This window comes from Saimiri boliviensis, chromosome 8, assembly GCF_048565385.1.
Source record: "Saimiri boliviensis isolate mSaiBol1 chromosome 8, mSaiBol1.pri, whole genome shotgun sequence".
Classification (NCBI taxonomy): domain Eukaryota; kingdom Metazoa; phylum Chordata; class Mammalia; order Primates; family Cebidae; genus Saimiri; species Saimiri boliviensis.
Window position 1 is genome coordinate 66,870,285 of NC_133456.1, and position 22,767 is coordinate 66,893,051.

Below are 22,767 nucleotides of genomic sequence, written 5' to 3' on the forward strand. Positions count from 1 at the left end.
CTGAACTGCTGCAAACACACAGCAGTTTAGCTCTGGAAGTTGAATGCACACATTGACAACCATTCTGCTAGATAGCTATACCCCGCTGTTTCTACATCGCTGAATGTAAACATAGATGCAACTTCCTAAAAAGAACCAACACACAGCAGATCAGTTTTTACGAAGCGGGTCTTCTGTGTTTTAAAAGCATTCTTACTGCTAACTCTTATATGCGTCTCTAGGGCTGGAAATGACTGTTTCTACATTCTCCAAAGAAAGGGTTTCTGAACTGCTGCAAACACACAGAAGTTTAGCTCTGGAAGTTGAAGGGACACATTGACAACCATTCTGCTAGATAGCTCCTTTTTTGTTTTACAACAAGGTACTTCTCTTTAGAGCTTGTATTCCCAAGCATTCTGGAATGTCCGAACGCAGCTTTTAGAAGAAATGTGTTTCTGCCTCGCTGAATATAAACATACATGCAACTTCCTAAAATGAACCAACACAGAGCAGATCAGTTTGTACGAAGTGGGTCTTCTTTGTTTTAAACGCATTCTTACTGCAAACTCTTATATGCTTCTCTAGGGCTGGAAATGACTGTTTCTACATTCTCCAAAGAAAGGGTTTCTGAACTGCTGCAAACACACAGCAGTTTATCTCTAGTAGTTGAATGCACACATTGACAACCATTCTGCTAGATAGCTCCGTTTTGGTTTTACAGCAAGGTACTTCTCTTTACAGCCTGTACTCCCAAGCACTCTGGAATGTCCAAACGCAGCTTTTAGAAGAAACGTGTTTCTACCTCGCTGAATGTAAACATAGATGCAACTTCCTAAAAGGAACCAACACAGAGCAGATCAGTTTGTACGAAGCGGGTCTTCTGTGTTTTAAACGCATTCTTACTGCTAACTCTTATATGCGACTCTAAGGCTGGAAATGACTGTTTCTACATTCTCCAAAGAAAGGGTTTCTGAACTGCTGCAAACACCCAGCAGTTTAGCTCTGGAAGTTGAATGCAAACATTGACAACCATTCTGCTAGATAGCTCCGTTTTAGTTTTACAGCAAGGTACTTCTCTTTACAGCCTGTACTCCCATGCACTCTGGAATGTCCAAACGCAGCTTTTAGAAGAAACGTGTTTCTACCTCGCTGAATGTAAACATAGATGCAACTTCCTAAAAGGAACCAACACACAGCAGATCACTTTGTACGAAGCGGGTCTTCTGTGTTTTAAACGCATTCTTACTGCTAACTCTTATATGCGTCTCTGGGGCTGGAAATGACTGTTTCTACATTCTCCAAAGAAAGGGTTTCTGAACTGCTGCAAACACACAGCAGTTTAGCTCTGGAAGTTGAATGCACACATTGACAACCATTCTGATAGATAGCTCCGTTTTTGTTTTACAGCAAGGTACTTCTCTTTACAGCCTGTATTCCCAAGCACTCTGGAATGCCCAAACGCAGCTTTTAGAAGAAACGTGTTTCTGCCTCGCTGAATATAAACATAGATGCAACTTCCTAAAAGGAACCAACACAGAGCAGATCAGTTTGTACGAAACGAGTCTTGTTTGTTTTAAACGCATTCTTACTGCAAACTCTTATATGTGTCTCTAGGGCTGGAAATGACTGTTTCTAAATTCTCCAAAGAAAGGGTTTCTGAACTGCTGCAAACACACAGAAGTTTAGTCCTGGAAGTTGAATGCACACATTGACAACCATTCTGCTAGATAGCTCCGTTTTAGTTTTACAGCAAGGTACTTCTCTTTACAGCCTGTACTCCCAAGGTCTCTGGAATGTCCAAACGCAGCTTATAGAAGAAAAGTGTTTCTACCTCGCTGAATGTAAACATAGATGCAACTTCCTAAAAGGAACCAACACACAGCAGATCAGTTTGTACGAAACGGGTCTTCTGTGTTTTAAACGCATTCTTACTGCTAACTCTTATATTCGTCTCTAGGGCTGGAAATGACTGTTTCTACATTCTCCAAAGAAAGGGTTTCTGAACTGCTGCAAACACACAGAAGTTTAGCTCTGGAAGTTGAATGCACACATTGACAACCATTCTGCTAGATAGCTCCGTTTTAGTTTTACAGCAAGGTACTTCTCTTTACAGCCTGTACTCCCAAGCACTCTGGAATGTCCAAACGCAGCTTTTAGAAGAAACGTGTTTCTGCCTCGCTGAATATAAACAGAGATGCAAATTCCTAAAAGGAACCAACACAGAGCAGATCAGTTTGTACGAAGTGCGTCTTCTTTCTTTTAAACGCATTCTTACTGCAAACTCTTATATGCTTCTCTAGGGCTGGAAATGACTGTTTCTGCATTCTCCAAAGAAAGGGTTTCTGAACTGCTGCAAACACACAGAAGTTTAGCTCTGGAAGTTGAATGCACACATTGACAACCATTCTGCTAGATAGCTCCGTTTTTGTTTTACAGCAACGTACTTCTCTTTACAGCCTGTACTCCCAAGCACTCTGGAATGTCCGAACGCAGCTTTTAGAAGAAACGTGTTTCTTCCTCGCTGAATGTAAACATACATGCAACTTCCTAAAAGGAACCAACACACAGCAGATCAGTTTGTACGAAGCGGGTCTTCTGTGTTTTAAACGCATTCTTACTGCTACCTCTTATATGCGTCTTTAGGGCTGGAAATAACTGTTTCTACATTCTCCAAGGAAAGGTTTTCTGAACTGCTGCAAACACACAGAAGTTTAGCTCTGGAAGTTGAATGCACACATTGACAAACATTCTGATAGATAGCTCCGTTTTTGTTTTACAGCAAGGTACTTCTCTTTACAGCCTGTACTCCCAAGCACTCTGGAATGTCCGAACGCAGCTTTTAGAAGAAACGTGTTTCTTCCTCGCTGAATGTAAACATAGATGCAACTTCCTAAAAGGAACCAACACACAGCAGATCAGTTTGTACGAAGCGGGTCTTCTGTGTTTTAAACGCATTCTTACTGCTAACTCTTATATGCGTCTCTAGGGCTGGAAATGACTGTTTCTACATTCTCCAAAGAAAGGGTTTCTGAACTGCTGCAAACACACAGACGTTTAGCTCTGGATGTTGAATGCACACATTGACAACCATTCTGCTAGATAGCTCCGTTTTTGTTTTACAGCAAGGTACTTCTCTTTACAGCCTGTATTCCCAAGCACTCTGGAATGTCTAAACGCAGCTTTTAGAAGAAACATGTTTCTGCCTCGCTGAATGTAAACATAGATGCAACTTCCTAAAAGGAGCCAACACAGAGCAGATCAGTTTGTACGAAGCGGGTCTTCTTTGTTTTAAATGCATTCTTACTGCAAACTCTTATACGCTTCTCTAGGGCTGGAAATGACTGTTTCTACATTCTCCAAAGAAAGGGTTTCTGAACTGCTGCAAACACACAGCAGTTTAGCTCTGGAAGTTGAATGAACACATTGACAAGCATTCTGCTAGATAGCTCCGTTTTAGTTTTACAGCAAGGTACTTCTCTTTACAGCCTGTACTCCCAAGCACTTTGGAATGTACAAACGCAGCCTTTAGAAGAAACGTGTTTCTACCTCGCTGAATGTAAACATAAATGCAACTTCCTAAAAGGAACCAACACACAGCAGATCAGTTTGTACGAAGCGGGTCTTCTGTGTTTTAAACGCATTCTTACTGCTAACTCTTATATGCGTCTCTAGGGCTGGAAATGACTGTTTCTACATTCTCCAAAGAAAGGGTTTCTGAACTGCTGCAAACAAACAGAAGTTTAGCTCTGGAAGTTGAATGCACACATTTACAACCATTCTGCTAGATAGCTCCGTTTTTGTTTTACAGCAAGGTACTTCTCTTTACAGCCTGTACTCCCAAGCACTCTGGAATGTCCAAACGCAGCTTTTAGAAGAAACGTGTTTCTACCTCGCTGAATGTAAACATAGATGCAACTTCCTAAAAGGAACCAACACAGAGCAGATCAGTTTGTACGAAGCGGGTCTTCTGTGTTTTAAACGCATTCTTACTGCTAACTCTTACATGCGTCTCTGGGGCTGGAAATGACTGTTTCTACATTCTCCAAAGAAAGGGTTTCTGAACTGCTGTAAACAAACAGAAGTTTACCTCTGGAAGTTGAAGGCACACATTGACAACCATTCTGCTAGATAGCTCCTTTTTTGTTTTACAGCAAGTTACTTCTCTTTACAGCCTGTATTCCCAAGCACTCTGGAATGTCCAAACGCAGCTTTTAGAAGAAACGTGTTTCTGCCTCGCTGAATATAAACATAGATGCAACTTCCTAAAAGGAACCAACACAGAGCAGATCAGTTTGTACGAAGCGGGTCTTCTTTGTTTTAAACGCATTCTTAATGCAAAGTCTTATATGCTTCTCTAGGGCTGGAAATGACTGTTTCTACATTCTCTAGAGAAAGGGTTTCTGAACTGCTGCAAACACACAGCAGTTTATCTCTGGTAGTTAAATGCACACATTGACAAGCATTCTGCTAGATAGCTCCGTTTTAGTTTTACAGCAAGGTACTTCTCTTTACAGCCTGTACTCCCAAGCACTTTGGAATGTCCAAACGCAGCCTTTAGAAGAAACGTGTTTCTACCTCGCTGAATGTAAACATAAATGCAACTTCCTAAAAGGCACCAACACACAGCAGATCAGTTTGTACGAAACGGGTCTTCTGTGCTTTAAACGCATTCTTACTGCTAACTCTTATATGCGTTTCTGGGGCTGGAAATGACTGTTTCTACATTCTCCAAAGAAAGGGTTTCTGAACTGCTGCAAACACACAGCAGTTTAGCTCTGGAAGTTGAATGAACACATTGACAACCATTCTGCTAGATAGCTCCGTTTTAGTTTTACAGCAAGGTACTTCTCTTTACAGCCTGTACTCACAAGCACTCTGGAATGTCCAAACGCAGCTTTTAGAAGAAACGTGTTTCTACCTCGCTGAATGTAAACATAGATGCAGCTTCCTAAAAGGAACCAACACACAGCAGATCACTTTGTACGAAGCGGGTCTTCTGTGTTTTAAACACATTCTTACTGCTAACTCTTATATGCGTCTCTGGGGCTGGAAATGACTGTTTCTACATTCTCCAAAGAAAGGGTTTCTGAACTGCTGCAAACACACAGCAGTTTAGCTCTGGAAGTTGAATGCACACATTGACAACCATTCTGCTAGATAGCTATACCCCGCTGTTTCTACATCGCTGAATGTAAACATAGATGCAACTTCCTAAAAGGAACCAACACACAGCAGATCAGTTTTTACGAAGCGGGTCTTCTGTGTTTTAAAAGCATTCTTACTGCTAACTCTTATATGCGTCTCTAGGGCTGGAAATGACTGTTTCTACATTCTCCAAAGAAAGGGTTTCTGAACTGCTGCAAACACACAGAAGTTTAGCTCTGGAAGTTGAAGGGACACATTGACAACCATTCTGCTAGATAGCTCCTTTTTTGTTTTACAACAAGGTACTTCTCTTTAGAGCTTGTATTCCCAAGCATTCTGGAATGTCCGAACGCAGCTTTTAGAAGAAATGTGTTTCTGCCTCGCTGAATATAAACATACATGCAACTTCCTAAAATGAACCAACACAGAGCAGATCAGTTTGTACGAAGTGGGTCTTCTTTGTTTTAAACGCATTCTTACTGCAAACTCTTATATGCTTCTCTAGGGCTGGAAATGACTGTTTCTACATTCTCCAAAGAAAGGGTTTCTGAACTGCTGCAAACACACAGCAGTTTATCTCTAGTAGTTGAATGCACACATTGACAACCATTCTGCTAGATAGCTCCGTTTTGGTTTTACAGCAAGGTACTTCTCTTTACAGCCTGTACTCCCAAGCACTCTGGAATGTCCAAACGCAGCTTTTAGAAGAAACGTGTTTCTACCTCGCTGAATGTAAACATAGATGCAACTTCCTAAAAGGAACCAACACAGAGCAGATCAGTTTGTACGAAGCGGGTCTTCTGTGTTTTAAACGCATTCTTACTGCTAACTCTTATATGCGACTCTAAGGCTGGAAATGACTGTTTCTACATTCTCCAAAGAAAGGGTTTCTGAACTGCTGCAAACACCCAGCAGTTTAGCTCTGGAAGTTGAATGCAAACATTGACAACCATTCTGCTAGATAGCTCCGTTTTAGTTTTACAGCAAGGTACTTCTCTTTACAGCCTGTACTCCCATGCACTCTGGAATGTCCAAACGCAGCTTTTAGAAGAAACGTGTTTCTACCTCGCTGAATGTAAACATAGATGCAACTTCCTAAAAGGAACCAACACACAGCAGATCACTTTGTACGAAGCGGGTCTTCTGTGTTTTAAACGCATTCTTACTGCTAACTCTTATATGCGTCTCTGGGGCTGGAAATGACTGTTTCTACATTCTCCAAAGAAAGGGTTTCTGAACTGCTGCAAACACACAGCAGTTTAGCTCTGGAAGTTGAATGAACACCTTGACAACCATTCTGCTAGATAGCTCCGTTTTTGTTTTACAGCAAGGTACTTCTCTTTACTGCCTGTATTCACAAGCACTTTGGAATGTCCAAACGCAGCCTTTAGAAGAAACGTGTTTCTACCTCGCTGAATGTAAACATAAATGCAACTTCCTAAAAGGAACCAACACACAGCAGATCAGTTTGTACGAAGCGGGTCTTCTGTGTTTTAAACGCATTCTTACTGCTAACTCTTATATGCGTCTCTAGGGCTGGAAATGACTGTTTCTACATTCTCCAAAGAAAGGGTTTCTGAACTGCTGCAAACAAACAGAAGTTTAGCTCTGGAAGTTGAATGCACACATTTACAACCATTCTGCTAGATAGCTCCGTTTTTGTTTTACAGCAAGGTACTTCTCTTTACAGCCTGTACTCCCAAGCACTCTGGAATGTCAAAACGCAGCTTTTAGAAGAAACGTGTTTCTACCTCGCTGAATGTAAACATAGATGCAACTTCCTAAAAGGAACCAACACAGAGCAGATCAGTTTGTACGAAGCGGGACTTCTGTGTTTTAAACGCATTCTTACTGCTAACTCTTACATGCGTCTCTGGGGCTGGAAATGACTGTTTCTACATTCTCCAAAGAAAGGGTTTCTGAACTGCTGTAAACAAACAGAAGTTTACCTCTGGAAGTTGAAGGCACACATTGACAACCATTCTGCTAGATAGCTCCTTTTTTGTTTTACAGCAAGTTACTTCTCTTTACAGCCTGTATTCCCAAGCACTCTGGAATGTCCAAACGCAGCTTTTAGAAGAAACGTGTTTCTGCCTCGCTGAATATAAACATAGATGCAACTTCCTAAAAGGAACCAATACACAGCAGATCACTTTGTACGAAGCGGGTCTTCTGTGTTTTAAACACATTCTTACTGCTAACTCTTATATGCGTCTCTGGGGCTGGAAATGACTGTTTCTACATTCTCCAAAGAAAGGGTTTCTGAACTGCTGCAAACACACAGCAGTTTAGCTCTGGAAGTTGAATGCACACATTGACAACCATTCTGCTAGATAGCTATACCCCGCTGTTTCTACATCGCTGAATGTAAACATAGATGCAACTTCCTAAAAGGAACCAACACACAGCAGATCAGTTTTTACGAAGCGGGTCTTCTGTGTTTTAAAAGCATTCTTACTGCTAACTCTTATATGCGTCTCTAGGGCTGGAAATGACTGTTTCTACATTCTCCAAAGAAAGGGTTTCTGAACTGCTGCAAACACACAGAAGTTTAGCTCTGGAAGTTGAAGGGACACATTGACAACCATTCTGCTAGATAGCTCCTTTTTTGTTTTACAACAAGGTACTTCTCTTTAGAGCTTGTATTCCCAAGCATTCTGGAATGTCCGAACGCAGCTTTTAGAAGAAATGTGTTTCTGCCTCGCTGAATATAAACATACATGCAACTTCCTAAAATGAACCAACACAGAGCAGATCAGTTTGTACGAAGTGGGTCTTCTTTGTTTTAAACGCATTCTTACTGCAAACTCTTATATGCTTCTCTAGGGCTGGAAATGACTGTTTCTACATTCTCCAAAGAAAGGGTTTCTGAACTGCTGCAAACACACAGCAGTTTATCTCTAGTAGTTGAATGCACACATTGACAACCATTCTGCTAGATAGCTCCGTTTTGGTTTTACAGCAAGGTACTTCTCTTTACAGCCTGTACTCCCAAGCACTCTGGAATGTCCAAACGCAGCTTTTAGAAGAAACGTGTTTCTACCTCGCTGAATGTAAACATAGATGCAACTTCCTAAAAGGAACCAACACAGAGCAGATCAGTTTGTACGAAGCGGGTCTTCTGTGTTTTAAACGCATTCTTACTGCTAACTCTTATATGCGACTCTAAGGCTGGAAATGACTGTTTCTACATTCTCCAAAGAAAGGGTTTCTGAACTGCTGCAAACACCCAGCAGTTTAGCTCTGGAAGTTGAATGCAAACATTGACAACCATTCTGCTAGATAGCTCCGTTTTAGTTTTACAGCAAGGTACTTCTCTTTACAGCCTGTACTCCCAAGCACTCTGGAATGTCCAAACGCAGCTTTTAGAAGAAACGTGTTTCTACCTCGCTGAATGTAAACATAGATGCAACTTCCTAAAAGGAACCAACACACAGCAGATCACTTTGTACGAAGCGGGTCTTCTGTGTTTTAAACGCATTCTTACTGCTAACTCTTATATGCGTCTCTGGGGCTGGAAATGACTGTTTCTACATTCTCCAAAGAAAGGGTTTCTGAACTGCTGCAAACACACAGCAGTTTAGCTCTGGAAGTTGAATGAACACCTTGACAACCATTCTGCTAGATAGCTCCGTTTTTGTTTTACAGCAAGGTACTTCTCTTTACTGCCTGTATTCACAAGCACTCTGGAATGTCCAAACGCAGCTTTTAGAAGAAACGTGTTTCTGCCTCGCTGAATAGAAACATAGATGCAACATCCTAAAAGGAACCAACACAGAGCAGATCAGTTTGTACGAAGCAGGTCTTCTTTGTTTTAAGCGCATTCTTACAGTTAACTTTTATATGCTTATCTATGGCTGGAAATGACTGTTTCTACATTCTCCAAAGAAAGGGTTTCTGAACTGCTGCAAACACACAGCAGTTTAGCTCTGGAAGTTGAATGCACACATTGACAACCATTCTGCTAGATAGCTCCGTTTTTGTTTTACAGCAAGGTACTTCTCTTTACAGCCTATACTCCCAAGCACTCTGGAATGTCCAAAAGCAGCTTTTAGAAGAAAAGTGTTTCTACCTCGCTGAATGTAAACATAGATGCAACTTCCTAAAAGGAACCAACACAGAGCAGATCAGTTTGTACGAAGCGGGTCTTCTGTGTTTTAAACGCATTCTTACTGCTAAATCTTATATGCGTCTCTAAGGCTGGAAATGACTGTTTCTACATTCTCCAAAGAAAGGGTTTCTGAACTGCGGCAAACACACAGAAGTTTATCTCTGGAAGTTGAATGCACACATTGACAACCATTCTGCTAGATAGCTCCGTTTTAGTTTTACAGCAAGGTACTTCTCTTTACAGCCTGTACTCCCAAGCACTCTGGAATGTCCAAACGCAGCTTTTAGAAGAAACGTGTTTCTACCTCGATGAATGTAAACATAGATGCAACTTCCTAAAAGGAACCAACACACAGCAGATCAGTTTGTACGAAGCGGGTCTTCTGTGTTTTAAACGCATTCTTACTGCTAACTCTTATATGCGTCTCTGGGGCTGGAAATGACTGTTTCTACATTCTCCAAAGAAAGGGTTTCTGAACTGCTGCAAACACACAGCAGTTTAGCTCTGTAAGTTGAATGCACACATTGACAACCATTCTGCTAGATAGCTCCGTTTTTGTTTTACAGCAAGGTACTTCTCTTTACAGCCTGTACTCCCAAGCACTCTGGAATGTCCAAACGCAGCTTTTAGAAGAAACGTATTTCTACCTCGCTGAATGTAAACATAGATGCAACTTCCTAAAAGGAACCAACACACAGCAGATCACTTTGTACGAAGCGGGTCTTCTGTGTTTTAAACGCATTCTTACTGCTATCTCTTATATGCGTCCCTAGGACTGGAAATGACTGTTTCTACATTCTCCAAAGAAAGGGTTTCTGAACTGCTGCAAACACCCAGCAGTTTAGCTCTGGAAGTTGAATGCACACATTGACAACCATTCTGCTAGATAGCTCTACCTCGCTGTTTCTACCTCGCTGAATGTAAACATAGATGCAACTTCCTAAAAGGAACCAACACACAGCAGATCAGTTTGTACGAAGCGGGTCTTCTGTGTTTTAAACGCATTCTTACTGCTAACTCTTATATGCGTCTCTAGGGCTGGAAATGACTGTTTCTACATTCTCCAAAGAAAGGGTTTCTGAACTGCTGCAAACACACAGAAGTTTAGCTCTAGAAGTTGAAGGGACACATTGACAACCATTATGCTAGATAGCTCCTTTTTTGTTTTACAACAAGGTACTTCTCTTTAGAGCCTGTATTCCCAAGCACTCTGGAATGTCCAAACGCAGCTTTTAGAAGAAACGTGCTTCTGCCTTGCTGAATATAAACATACATGCAACTTCCTAAAAGGAACCAACACAGAGCAGATCAGTTTGTACGAAGTGGGTCTTCTTTGTTTTAAACGCATTCTTACTGCAAACTCTTATATGCTTCTCTAGGGCTGGAAATGACTGTTTCTACATTCTCCAAAGAAAGGGTTTCTGAACTGCTGCAAACACACAGCAGTTTATCTCTAGTAGTTGAATGCACACATTGACAACCATTCTGCTAGATAGCTCCGTTTTTGTTTTACAGCAAGGTACTTCTCTTTACAGCCTGTACTGCCAAGCACTCTGGAATGTCCAAACGCAGCTTTTAGAAGAAACGTGTTTCTACCTCACTGAATGTAAACATAGATGCAACTTCCTAAAAGGAACCAACACAGAGCAGATCAGTTTGTACGAAGCGGGTCTTCTGTGTTTTAAACGCATTCTTACTGCTACCTCTTATATGCGTCTCTAAGGCTGGAAATGAATGTTTCTACATTCTCCAAAGAAAGGGTTTCTGAACTGCTGCAAACACACAGAAGTTTATCTCTGGAAGTTGAATGCACACATTGACAACCATAATGCTAGATAGCTCCGTTTTAGTTTTACAGCAAGGTACTTCTCTTTACAGCCTGTTCTCCCAAGCACTCTGGAATGTCCAAACGCAGCTTTTAGAAGAAACGTGTTTCTACCTCGCTGAATGTAAACATAGATGCAACTTCCTACAAGGAACCAACACACAGCAGATCAGTTTGTACGAAGCGGGTCTTCTGTGTTTTAAACGCATTCTTACTGCTAACTCTTATATGCGTCTCTGGGGCTGGAAATGACTGTTTCTACATTCTCCAAAGAAAGGGTTTCTGAACTGCTGCAAACACACAGAAGTTTATCTCTGGAAGTTGAATGCACACATTGACAACCATTCTGCTAGATAGCTCCGTTTTTGTTTTACAGCAAGGTACCTCTCTTTACAGCCTGTACTCCCAAGCACTCTGGAATGTCCAAATGCAGCTTTTAGAAGAAACGTGTTTCTAGCTCGCTGAATATAAACATAGATGCAACTTCCTAAAAGGAACCAACACACAGCAGATCACTTTGTACGAAGCGGGTCTTCTGTGTTTTAAACGCATTCTTACTGCTAACTCTTATATGCGTCTCTGGGGCTGGAAGTGACTGTTTCTACATTCTCCAAAGAAAGGGATTCTGAACTGCTGCAAACACACAGCAGTTTAGCTCTGGAAGTTGAATGCACACATTGACAACCATTCTGCTAGATAGCTCCGTTTTTGTTTTACAGCAAGGTACCTCTCTTTACAGCCTGTACTCCCAAGCACTCTGGAATGTCCAAATGCAGCTTTTAGAAGAAACGTGTTTCTAGCTCGCTGAATATAAACATAGATGCAACTTCCTAAAAGGAACCAACACACAGCAGATCACTTTGTACGAAGCGGGTCTTCTGTGTTTTAAACGCATTCTTACTGCTAACTCTTATATGCGTCTCTGGGGCTGGAAGTGACTGTTTCTACATTCTCCAAAGAAAGGGATTCTGAACTGCTGCAAACACACAGCAGTTTAGCTCTGGAAGTTGAATGCACACATTGACAACCATTCTGATAGATAGCTCCGTTTTTGTTTTACAGCAAGGTACTTCTCTTTACTGCCTGTACTCCCAAGGAATCTGGAATGTCCAAACGCAGCTTTTAGAAGAAACGTGTATCTGCCTCGCTGAATATAAACATAGATGCAACTTCCTAAAAGGAACCAACACACAGCAGATCAGTTTGTACGAAACGGGTCTTCTGTGTTTTAAACGCATTCTTACTGCTAACTCTTATATGCGTCTTTAGGGCTGGAAATAACTGTTTCTACATTCTCCAAGGAAAGGGTTTCTGAACTGCTGCAAACACACAGAAGTTTAGCTCTGGAAGTTGAATGCACACATTGACAACCATTCTGCTAGATAGCTCCGTTTTAGTTTTACAGCAAGGTACTTCTCTTTACAGCCTGTATTCCCAAACACTCTGGAATGTCCAAACGCAGCTTTTAGAAGAAACGTGTTTCTACCTCGCTGAATGTAAACATAGATGCAACTTCCTAAAAGGAACCAACACACAGCAGATCAGTTTGTACGAAGCGGGTCTTCTGTGTTTTAAACGCATTCTTACTGCTAACTCTTATATGCTTCTCTAGGGCTGGAAATGACTGTTTCTACATTCTCCAAGGAAAGGGTTTCTGAACTGCTGCAAAAACACAGAAGTTTAGCTATGGAAGTTGATTGCACGCATTGACAACCATTCTGCTAGATAGCTCCGTTTTAGTTTTACAGCAAGGTACTTCTCTTTACAGCCTGTACTCCCAAGCACTCTGGAATGTCCAAAAGCAGCTTTTAGAAGAAACGTGTTTCTACCTCGCTGAATGTAAACATACATGCAACTTCCTAAAAGGAACCAACACACAGCAGATCAGTTTGTACGAAGCGGGTCCTCTGTGTTTTAAACGCATTCTTACTGCTAACTCTTATATGCGTCTCTGGGGTTGGAAATGACTGTTTCTACATTCTCCAAAGAAAGGGTTTCTGAACTGCTGCAAACACACAGCAGTTTAGCTCTGGAAGTTGAATGCACACATTGACAACCATTCTGCTAGATAGCTCCATTTTTGTTTTACAGCAAGGTACTTCTCTTTACAACCTGTATTCCCAAGCACTCTGGAATGTCCAAACGCAGCTTTTAGAAGAAACATGTTTCTGCCTCGCTGAATGTAAACATAGATGAAACTTCCTAAAAGGAAGCAACACAGAGAAGATCAGTTTGCACGAAGCGGGTCTTCTTTGTTTTAAACGCATTCTTACTGCAAACTCTTATATGCTTCTCTAGGGCTGGAAATGACTGTTTCTACATTCTCCAAAGAAAGGGTTTCTGAACTGCTGCAAAGACAAAGCTGTTTAGCTCTGGAAGTTGAATGCACACACTGACAAACATTCTGCTAGATAGCTCCGTTTTTCTTTTACAGCAAGGTACTTCTCTTTACAGCCTGTACTCCCAAGCACTCTGGAATGTCCAAACGCAGCTTTTAGAAGAAACGTGTTTCTACCTCGCTGAATGTAAACAAAGATGCAACTTCCTAAAAGGAACCAACACAGAGCAGATCAGTTTGTACGAAGTGGGTCTTCTTTGTTTTAAACGCATTCTTACTGCAAACTCTTATATGCTTCTCTAGGGCTGGAAATGACTGTTTCTACATTCTCCAAAGAAAGGGTTTCTGAACTGCTGCAAACACAGAGCAGTTTAGCTCTAGAAGTTGAATGCACACATTGAAAACCATTCTGCTAGATAGCTCCGTTTTGGTTTTACAGCAAGGTACTTCTCTTTACAGCCTGTACTCCCAAGCGCTCTGGAATGTCCAAACGCAGCTTTTAGAGGAAACGTGTTTCTACCTCGCTGAATGTAAACATAGATGCAACTTCCTAAAAGGAACCAACACAGAGCAGATCAGTTTGTACGAAGCGGGTCTTCTGTGTTCTAAACGCATTCTTACTGCTAACTGTTATATGCGTCTCAAGGGCTGGAAATGACTGTTTCTACATTCTCCAAAGAAAGGGTTTCTGAACTGCTGCAAACACACAGAAGTTTAGCTCTGGAAGTTGAAGGCACACATTGACAACCATTCTGCTAGATAGCTCCTTTTTTGTTTTACAGCAAGGTACTTCTCTTTACAGCCTGTATTCCCAAGCACTCGGGAATGTCTAAACGCAGCTTTTAGAAGAAATATGATTCTGCCTCGCTGAATGTCAACATAGATGCAACTTCCTAAAAGGAACCAACACAGAGCAGATCAGTTTGTACGAAGCGGGTCTTCTTTGTTTTAAACGCATTCTTAATGCAAAGTCTTATATGCTTCTCTAGGGCTGGAAATGACTGTTTCTACATTCTCTAGAGAAAGGGTTTCTGAACTGCTGCAAACACACAGCAGTTTATCTCTGGAAGTTAAATGCACACATTGACAAGCATTCTGCTAGATAGCTCCGTTTTAGTTTTACAGCAAGGTACTTCTCTTTACAGCCTGTACTCCCAAGCACTTTGGAATGTCCAAACGCAGCCTTTAGAAGAAACGTGTTTCTACCTAGCTGAATGTAAACATAAATGCAACTTCCTAAAAGGAACCAACACACAGCAGATCAGTTTGTACGAAACGGGTCTTCTGTGCTTTAAACGCATTCTTACTGCTAACTCTTATATGCGTTTCTGGGGCTGGAAATGACTGTTTCTACATTCTCCAAAGAAAGGGTTTCTGAACTGCTGCAAACACACAGCAGTTTAGCTCTGGAAGTTGAATGAACACATTGACAAACATTCTGCTAGATAGCTCCGTTTTTCTTTTACAGCAAGGTACTTCTCTTTACAGCCTGTACTCCCATGCACTTTGGAATGTCCAAGCGCAGCTTTTAGAAGAAACATGTTTCTGCCTCGCTGAATGTAAACATAGATGAAACTTCCTAAAAGGAAGCAACACAGAGCAGATCAGTTTGCACGAAGCGGGTCTTCTTTGTTTTAAACGCATTCTTACTGCAAACTCTTATATGCTTCTCTAGGGCTGGAAATGACTGTTTCTACATTCTCCAAAGAAAGGGTTTCTGAACTGCTGCAAAGACAAAGCAGTTTAGCTCTGGAAGTTGAATGCACACATTGACAAACATTCTGCTAGATAGCTCCGTTTTTCTTTTACAGCAAGGTACTTCTCTTTACAGCCTGTACTCCCAAGCACTCTGGAATGTCCAAACGCAGCTTTTAGAAGAAACGTGTTTCTACCTCGCTGAATGTAAACAAAGATGCAACTTCCTAAAAGGAACCAACACAGAGCAGATCAGTTTGTACGAAGTGGGTCTTCTTTGTTTTAAACGCATTCTTACTGCAAACTCTTATATGCGTCCCTAGGACTGGAAATGACTGTTTCTACATTCTCCAAAGAAAGGGTTTCTGAACTGCTGCAAACACACAGCAGTTTAGCTCTGGAAGTTGAATGCACACATTGACAACCATTCTGCTAGATAGCTCCATTTTTGTTTTACAGCAAGCAACTTCTCTTTACAGCCCTTATTCGCAAGCACTCTGGAATGTCCAAATGCAGCTTTTAGAAGAAACGTGTTTCTGCCTCGCTGAATATAAACATAGATGCAACTTCCTAAAAGGAACCAACACAGAGCAGATCAGTTTGTACGAAGCAGGTCTTCTTTGTTTTAAACGCATTCTTATAGCTAACTCTTTTATGCTTCTCTAGGGCTGGAAATGACTGTTTCTACATTCACAAAGAAAGGGTTTCTGAACTGCTGCAAACACACAGCAGTTTAGCTCTGGAAGTTAAATGCACACATTGACAACCATTCTGCTAGATAGCTCCGTTTTAGTTTTACAGCAAGGTACTTCTCTTTACAGCCTGTACTCCCAAGCACTCTGGAATGTCCAAACGCAGCTTTTAGAAGAAACGTGTTTCTACCTCGCTGAATGTAAACATAGATGCAACTTCCTAAAAGGAACCAACACACAGCAGATCAGTTTGTACGAAGCGGGTCTTCTGTGTTTTAAACTCATTCTTACTGCTAACTCTTATATGGGTCTCTAAGGCTGGAAATGACTGTTTCTACATTCTCCAAAGAAAGGGTTTCTGAAGTGCTCAAACACACAGCAGTTTATCTCTGGAAGTTGAATGCACACATTGACAAACATTCTGCTAGATAGTTCCGTTTTAGTTTTACAGCAAGGTACTTCTCTTTACAGCCTGTACTCCCAAGCACTCTGGAATGTCCAAACGCAGCTTTTAGAAGAAACGTGTTTCTACCTCGCTGAATGTAAACAAAGATGCAACTTCCTAAAAGGAACCAACACACAGCAGATCACTTTGTACGAAGCGGGTCTTCTGTGTTTTAAACGCATTCTTACTGCTAACTCTTATAGGCGTCTCTGGGGCTGGAAATGACTGTTTCTACATTCTCCAAAGAAAGGGTTTCTGAACTGCTGCAAACACACAGCAGTTTAGCTCTGGAAGTTGAATGCACACATTGACAACCATTCTGCTAGATAGCTCCGTTTTTGTTTTACAGCAAGCTACTTCTCTTTACAGCCTGTATTCCCAAGCACTCTGGAATGTCCAAACGCAGCTTTTAGAAGAAACATGTTTCTGCCTCGCTGAATGTCAACATAGATGCAACTTCCTAAAAGGAACCAACACAGAGCAGATCAGTTTGTACGAAGCGGGTCTTCTTTGTTTTAAACGCATTCTTAATGCAAAGTCTTATATGCTTCTCTAGGGCTGGAAATGACTGTTTCTACATTCTCTAGAGAAAGGGTTTCTGAACTGCTGCAAACACACAGTAGTTTATCTCTGGAAGTTAAATGCACACATTGACAAGCATTCTGCTAGATAGCTCCGTTTTAGTTTTACAGCAAGGTACTTCTCTTTACAGCCTGTACTCCCAAGCACTTTGGAATGTCCAAACGCAGCCTTTAGAAGAAACGTGTTTCTACCTCGCTGAATGGAAACATAAATGCAACTTCCTAAAAGGAACCAACACACAGCAGATCAGTTTGTACGAAACGGGTCTTCTGTGCTTTAAACGCATTCTTACTGCTAACTCTTATATGCGTTTCTGGGGCTGGAAATGACTGTTTCTACATTCTCCAAAGAAAGGGTTTCTGAACTGCTGCAAACACACAGCAGTTTAGCTCTGGAAGTTGAATGAACACATTGACAAACATTCTGCTAGATAGCTCCGTTTTTCTTTTACAGCAAGGTACTTCTCTTTACAGCCTGTACTCCCATGCACTTTGGAATGTCCAAGCGCAGCTTTTAGAAGAAACATGTTTCTGCCTCGCTGAATGTAAACATAGATGAAACTTCCTAAAAGGAAGCAACACAGAGCAGATCAGTTTGCACGAAGCGGGTCTTCTGTGTTTTAAACGCATTCTTACTGCTAACTCTTATAGGCGTCTCTGGGGCTGGAAATGACTGTTTCTACATTCTCCAAAGAAAGGGTTTCTGAACTGCTGCAAACACACAGCAGTTTAGCTCTGGAAGTTGAATGCACACATTGACAACCATTCTGCTAGATAGCTCCGTTTTTGTTTTACAGCAAGCTACTTCTCTTTACAGCCTGTATTCCCAAGCACTCTGGAATGTCCAAACGCAGCTTTTAGAAGAAACATGCTTCTGCCTCGCTGAATGTAAGCATAGATGCAACTTCCTAAAAGGAACCAACACAGAGCAGATCAGTTTGTACGAAGCTGGTCTTCTGTGTTTTAAACGCATTCTTACTGCTAACTCTTATATGCGTCCCTAGGACTGGAAATGACAGTTTCTACATTCTCCAAAGAAATGGTTTCTGAACTGCTGCAAACACCCAGCAGTTTAGCTCTGGAAGTTGAATGCACACATTGACAACCATTCTGCTAGATAGCTCCATTTTTGTTTTACAGCAAGCTACTTCCCTTTACAGCCCTTATTCGCAAGCACTCTGGAATGTCCAAATGCAGCTTTTAGAAGAAACATGTTTCTACCTCGCTGAATGTAAACATAGATGCAACTTCTTAAAAGGAGCCAACACACAGCAGATCAGTTTGTACGAATATGGTCTTCTGTGTTTTAAACGCATTCTTACTGCTAACTCTTATATGCGTCCCTGAGACTGGAAATGACTGTTTCTACATTCTCCAAAGAAAGGGTTTCTGAACTGCTGCAAACACCCAGCAGTTTAGCTCTGGAAGTTGAATGCACACCTTGACAACCATTCTGCTAGATAGCTCCGTTTTTGTTTTACAGCAAGGTACTTCTCTTTACTGCCTGTAATCACAAGCACTCTGGAATGTCCAAACGCAGCTTTTAGAAGAAACGTGTTTCTGCCTCGCTGAATATAAACATAGATGCAACTTCCTAAAAGGAACCAACACAGAGCAGATCAGTTTGTACGAAGCAGGTCTTCTTTGTTTTAAACGCATTCTTACAGCTAACTCTTATATGCTTCTCTAGGGCTGGAAATGACTGTTTCTACATTCTCCAAAGAAAGGGTTTTTGAACTGCTGCAAACACACAGCAGTTTAGCTCTGGAAGTTGAATGCACACATTGACAACCATTCTGCTAGATAGCTCTACCTCGCTGTTTCTACCTCGCTGAATGTAAACATAGATGCAACTTCCTAAAAGGAACCAACACAGAGCAGATCAGTTTGTACGAAGCTGGTCTTCTGTGTTTTAAACGCATTCTTACTGCTAACTCTCATATGCGTCTCTGGGGCTGGAAATGACTGTTTCTACATTCTCCCAAGAAAGGGTTTCTGAACTGCTGCAAACACCCAGCAGTTTAGCTCTGGAAGTTGAATGCACACATTGACAACCATTCTGCTAGATAGCTCCATTTTTGTTTTACAGCAAGCTACTTCCCTTTACAGCCCTTATTCGCAAGCACTCTGGAATGTCCAAATGCAGCTTTTAGAAGAAACGTGTATCTGCCTCGCTGAATATAAACATAGATGCAACTTCCTAAAAGGAACCAACACAGAGCAGATCAGTTTGTACGAAGCAGGTCTTCTTTGTTTTAAACGCATTCTTATAGCTAACTCTTATATGCTTCTCTAGGGCTGGAAATGACTGTTTCTACTTTCTAAAAAGAAAGGGTTTCTGAACTGCTGAAAACACACAGCAGTTTAGCTCTGGAAGTTGAATGCACACATTGACAACCATTCTGCTAGATAGCTCCGTTTTAGTTTTACAGCAAGGTACTTCTCTTTACAGCCTGTACCCCCAAGCACTCTGGAATGTCCAAACGCAGCTTTTAGAAGAAACGTGTTTCTACCTCGCTGAATGTAAACATAGGTGCAACTTCCTAAAAAGAACCAACACACAGCAGATCACTTTGTACGAAGCGGGTCTTCTGTGTTTTAAACGCATTCTTACTGCTAACTCTTATATGCGTCTCTAAGGCTGGAAATGACTGTATCTACATTCTCCAAAGAAAGGGTTTCTGAACTGCTGAAAACACACAGCAGTTTAGCTCTGGAAGTTGAATGCACACATTGACAACCATTCTGCTAGATAGCTCCGTTTTAGTTTTACAGCGAGGTAGTTCTCTTTACAGCCTGTACTCCCAAGCACTCTGGAATGTCCAAACGCAGCTTTTAGAAGAAACGTGTTTCTACCTCGCTGAATGTAAACATAGATGCAACTTCCTAAAAGGAACCAACACACACCAGATCACTTTGTACGAAGCGGGTCTTCTGTGTTTTAAACGCATTCTTACTGCTAACTCTTATATGCGTCTCTGGGGCTGGAAATGACTGTTTCTACATTCTCCAAAGAAAGGGTTTCTGAACTGCTGCAAACACCCAGCAGTTTAGCTCTGGAAGTTGAATGCACACATTGACAACCATTCTGCTAGATAGCTCCATTTTTGTTTTACAGCAAGCTACTTCCCTTTACAGCCCTTATTCGCAAGCACTCTGGAATGTCCAAATGCAGCTTTTAGAAGAAACATGTTTCTACCTCGCTGAATGTAAACATAGATGCAACTTCTTAAAAGGAGCCAACACACAGCAGATCAGTTTGTACGAATATGGTCTTCTGTGTTTTAAACGCATTCTTACTGCTAACTCTTATATGCGTCCCTGAGACTGGAAATGACTGTTTCTACATTCTCCAAAGAAAGGGTTTCTGAACTGCTGCAAACACCCAGCAGTTTAGCTCTGGAAGTTGAATGCACACCTTGACAACCATTCTGCTAGATAGCTCCGTTTTTGTTTTACAGCAAGGTACTTCTCTTTACTGCCTGTAATCACAAGCACTCTGGAATGTCCAAACGCAGCTTTTAGAAGAAACGTGTTTCTGCCTCGCTGAATATAAACATAGATGCAACTTCCTAAAAGGAACCAACACAGAGCAGATCAGTTTGTACGAAGCAGGTCTTCTTTGTTTTAAACGCATTCTTACAGCTAACTCTTATATGCTTCTCTAGGGCTGGAAATGACTGTTTCTACATTCTCCAAAGAAAGGGTTTTTGAACTGCTGCAAACACACAGCAGTTTAGCTCTGGAAGTTGAATGCACACATTGACAACCATTCTGCTAGATAGCTCTACCTCGCTGTTTCTACCTCGCTGAATGTAAACATAGATGCAACTTCCTAAAAGGAACCAACACAGAGCAGATCAGTTTGTACGAAGCTGGTCTTCTGTGTTTTAAACGCATTCTTACTGCTAACTCTCATATGCGTCTCTGGGGCTGGAAATGACTGTTTCTACATTCTCCCAAGAAAGGGTTTCTGAACTGCTGCAAACACCCAGCAGTTTAGCTCTGGAAGTTGAATGCACACATTGACAACCATTCTGCTAGATAGCTCCATTTTTGTTTTACAGCAAGCTACTTCCCTTTACAGCCCTTATTCGCAAGCACTCTGGAATGTCCAAATGCAGCTTTTAGAAGAAACGTGTATCTGCCTCGCTGAATATAAACATAGATGCAACTTCCTAAAAGGAACCAACACAGAGCAGATCAGTTTGTACGAAGCAGGTCTTCTTTGTTTTAAACGCATTCTTATAGCTAACTCTTATATGCTTCTCTAGGGCTGGAAATGACTGTTTCTACTTTCTAAAAAGAAAGGGTTTCTGAACTGCTGAAAACACACAGCAGTTTAGCTCTGGAAGTTGAATGCACACATTGACAACCATTCTGCTAGATAGCTCCGTTTTAGTTTTACAGCAAGGTACTTCTCTTTACAGCCTGTACCCCCAAGCACTCTGGAATGTCCAAACGCAGCTTTTAGAAGAAACGTGTTTCTACCTCGCTGAATGTAAACATAGGTGCAACTTCCTAAAAAGAACCAACACACAGCAGATCACTTTGTACGAAGCGGGTCTTCTGTGTTTTAAACGCATTCTTACTGCTAACTCTTATATGCGTCTCTAAGGCTGGAAATGACTGTATCTACATTCTCCAAAGAAAGGGTTTCTGAACTGCTGAAAACACACAGCAGTTTAGCTCTGGAAGTTGAATGCACACATTGACAACCATTCTGCTAGATAGCTCCGTTTTAGTTTTACAGCGAGGTAGTTCTCTTTACAGCCTGTACTCCCAAGCACTCTGGAATGTCCAAACGCAGCTTTTAGAAGAAACGTGTTTCTACCTCGCTGAATGTAAACATAGATGCAACTTCCTAAAAGGAACCAACACACACCAGATCACTTTGTACGAAGCGGGTCTTCTGTGTTTTAAACGCATTCTTACTGCTAACTCTTATATGCGTCTCTGGGGCTGGAAATGACTGTTTCTACATTCTCCAAAGAAAGGGTTTCTGAACTGCTGCAAACACCCAGCAGTTTAGCTCTGGAAGTTGAATGCACACATTGACAACCATTCTGCTAGATAGCTCCATTTTTGTTTTACAGCAAGCTACTTCCCTTTACAGCCCTTATTCGCAAGCACTCTGGAATGTCCAAATGCAGCTTTTAGAAGAAACATGTTTCTACCTCGCTGAATGTAAACATAGATGCAACTTCCTAAAAGGAGCCAACACACAGCAGATCAGTTTGTACGAATCTGGTCTTCTGTGTTTTAAACGCATTCTTACTGCTAACTCTTATATGCGTCCCTGAGACTGGAAATGACTGTTTCTACATTCTCCAAAGAAAGGGTTTCTGAACTGCTGCAAACACCCAGCAGTTTAGCTCTGGAAGTTGAATGCACCCCTTGACAACCATTCTGCTAGATAGCTCCGTTTTTGTTTTACAGCAAGGTACTTCTCTTTACTGCCTGTAATCACAAGCACTCTGGAATGTCCAAACGCAGCTTTTAGAAGAAACGTGTTTCTGCCTCGCTGAATATAAACATAGATGCAACTTCCTAAAAGGAACCAACACAGAGCAGATCAGTTTGTACGAAGCAGGTCTTCTTTGTTTTAAACGCATTCTTACAGCTAACTCTTATATACTTCTCTAGGGCTGGAAATGACTGTTTCTACATTCTCCAAAGAAAGGGTTTCTGAACTGCTGCAAACACACAGCAGTTTAGCTCTGGAAGTTGAATGCACACATTGACAACCATTCTGCTAGATAGCTCTACCTCGCTGTTTCTACCTCGCTGAATGTAAACATAGATGCAACTTCCTAAAAGGAACCAACACAGAGCAGATCAGTTTGTACGAAGCTGGTCTTCTGTGTTTTAAACGCATTCTTACTGCTAACTCTCATATGCGTCTCTGGGGCTGGAAATGACTGTTTCTACATTCTCCCAAGAAAGGGTTTCTGAA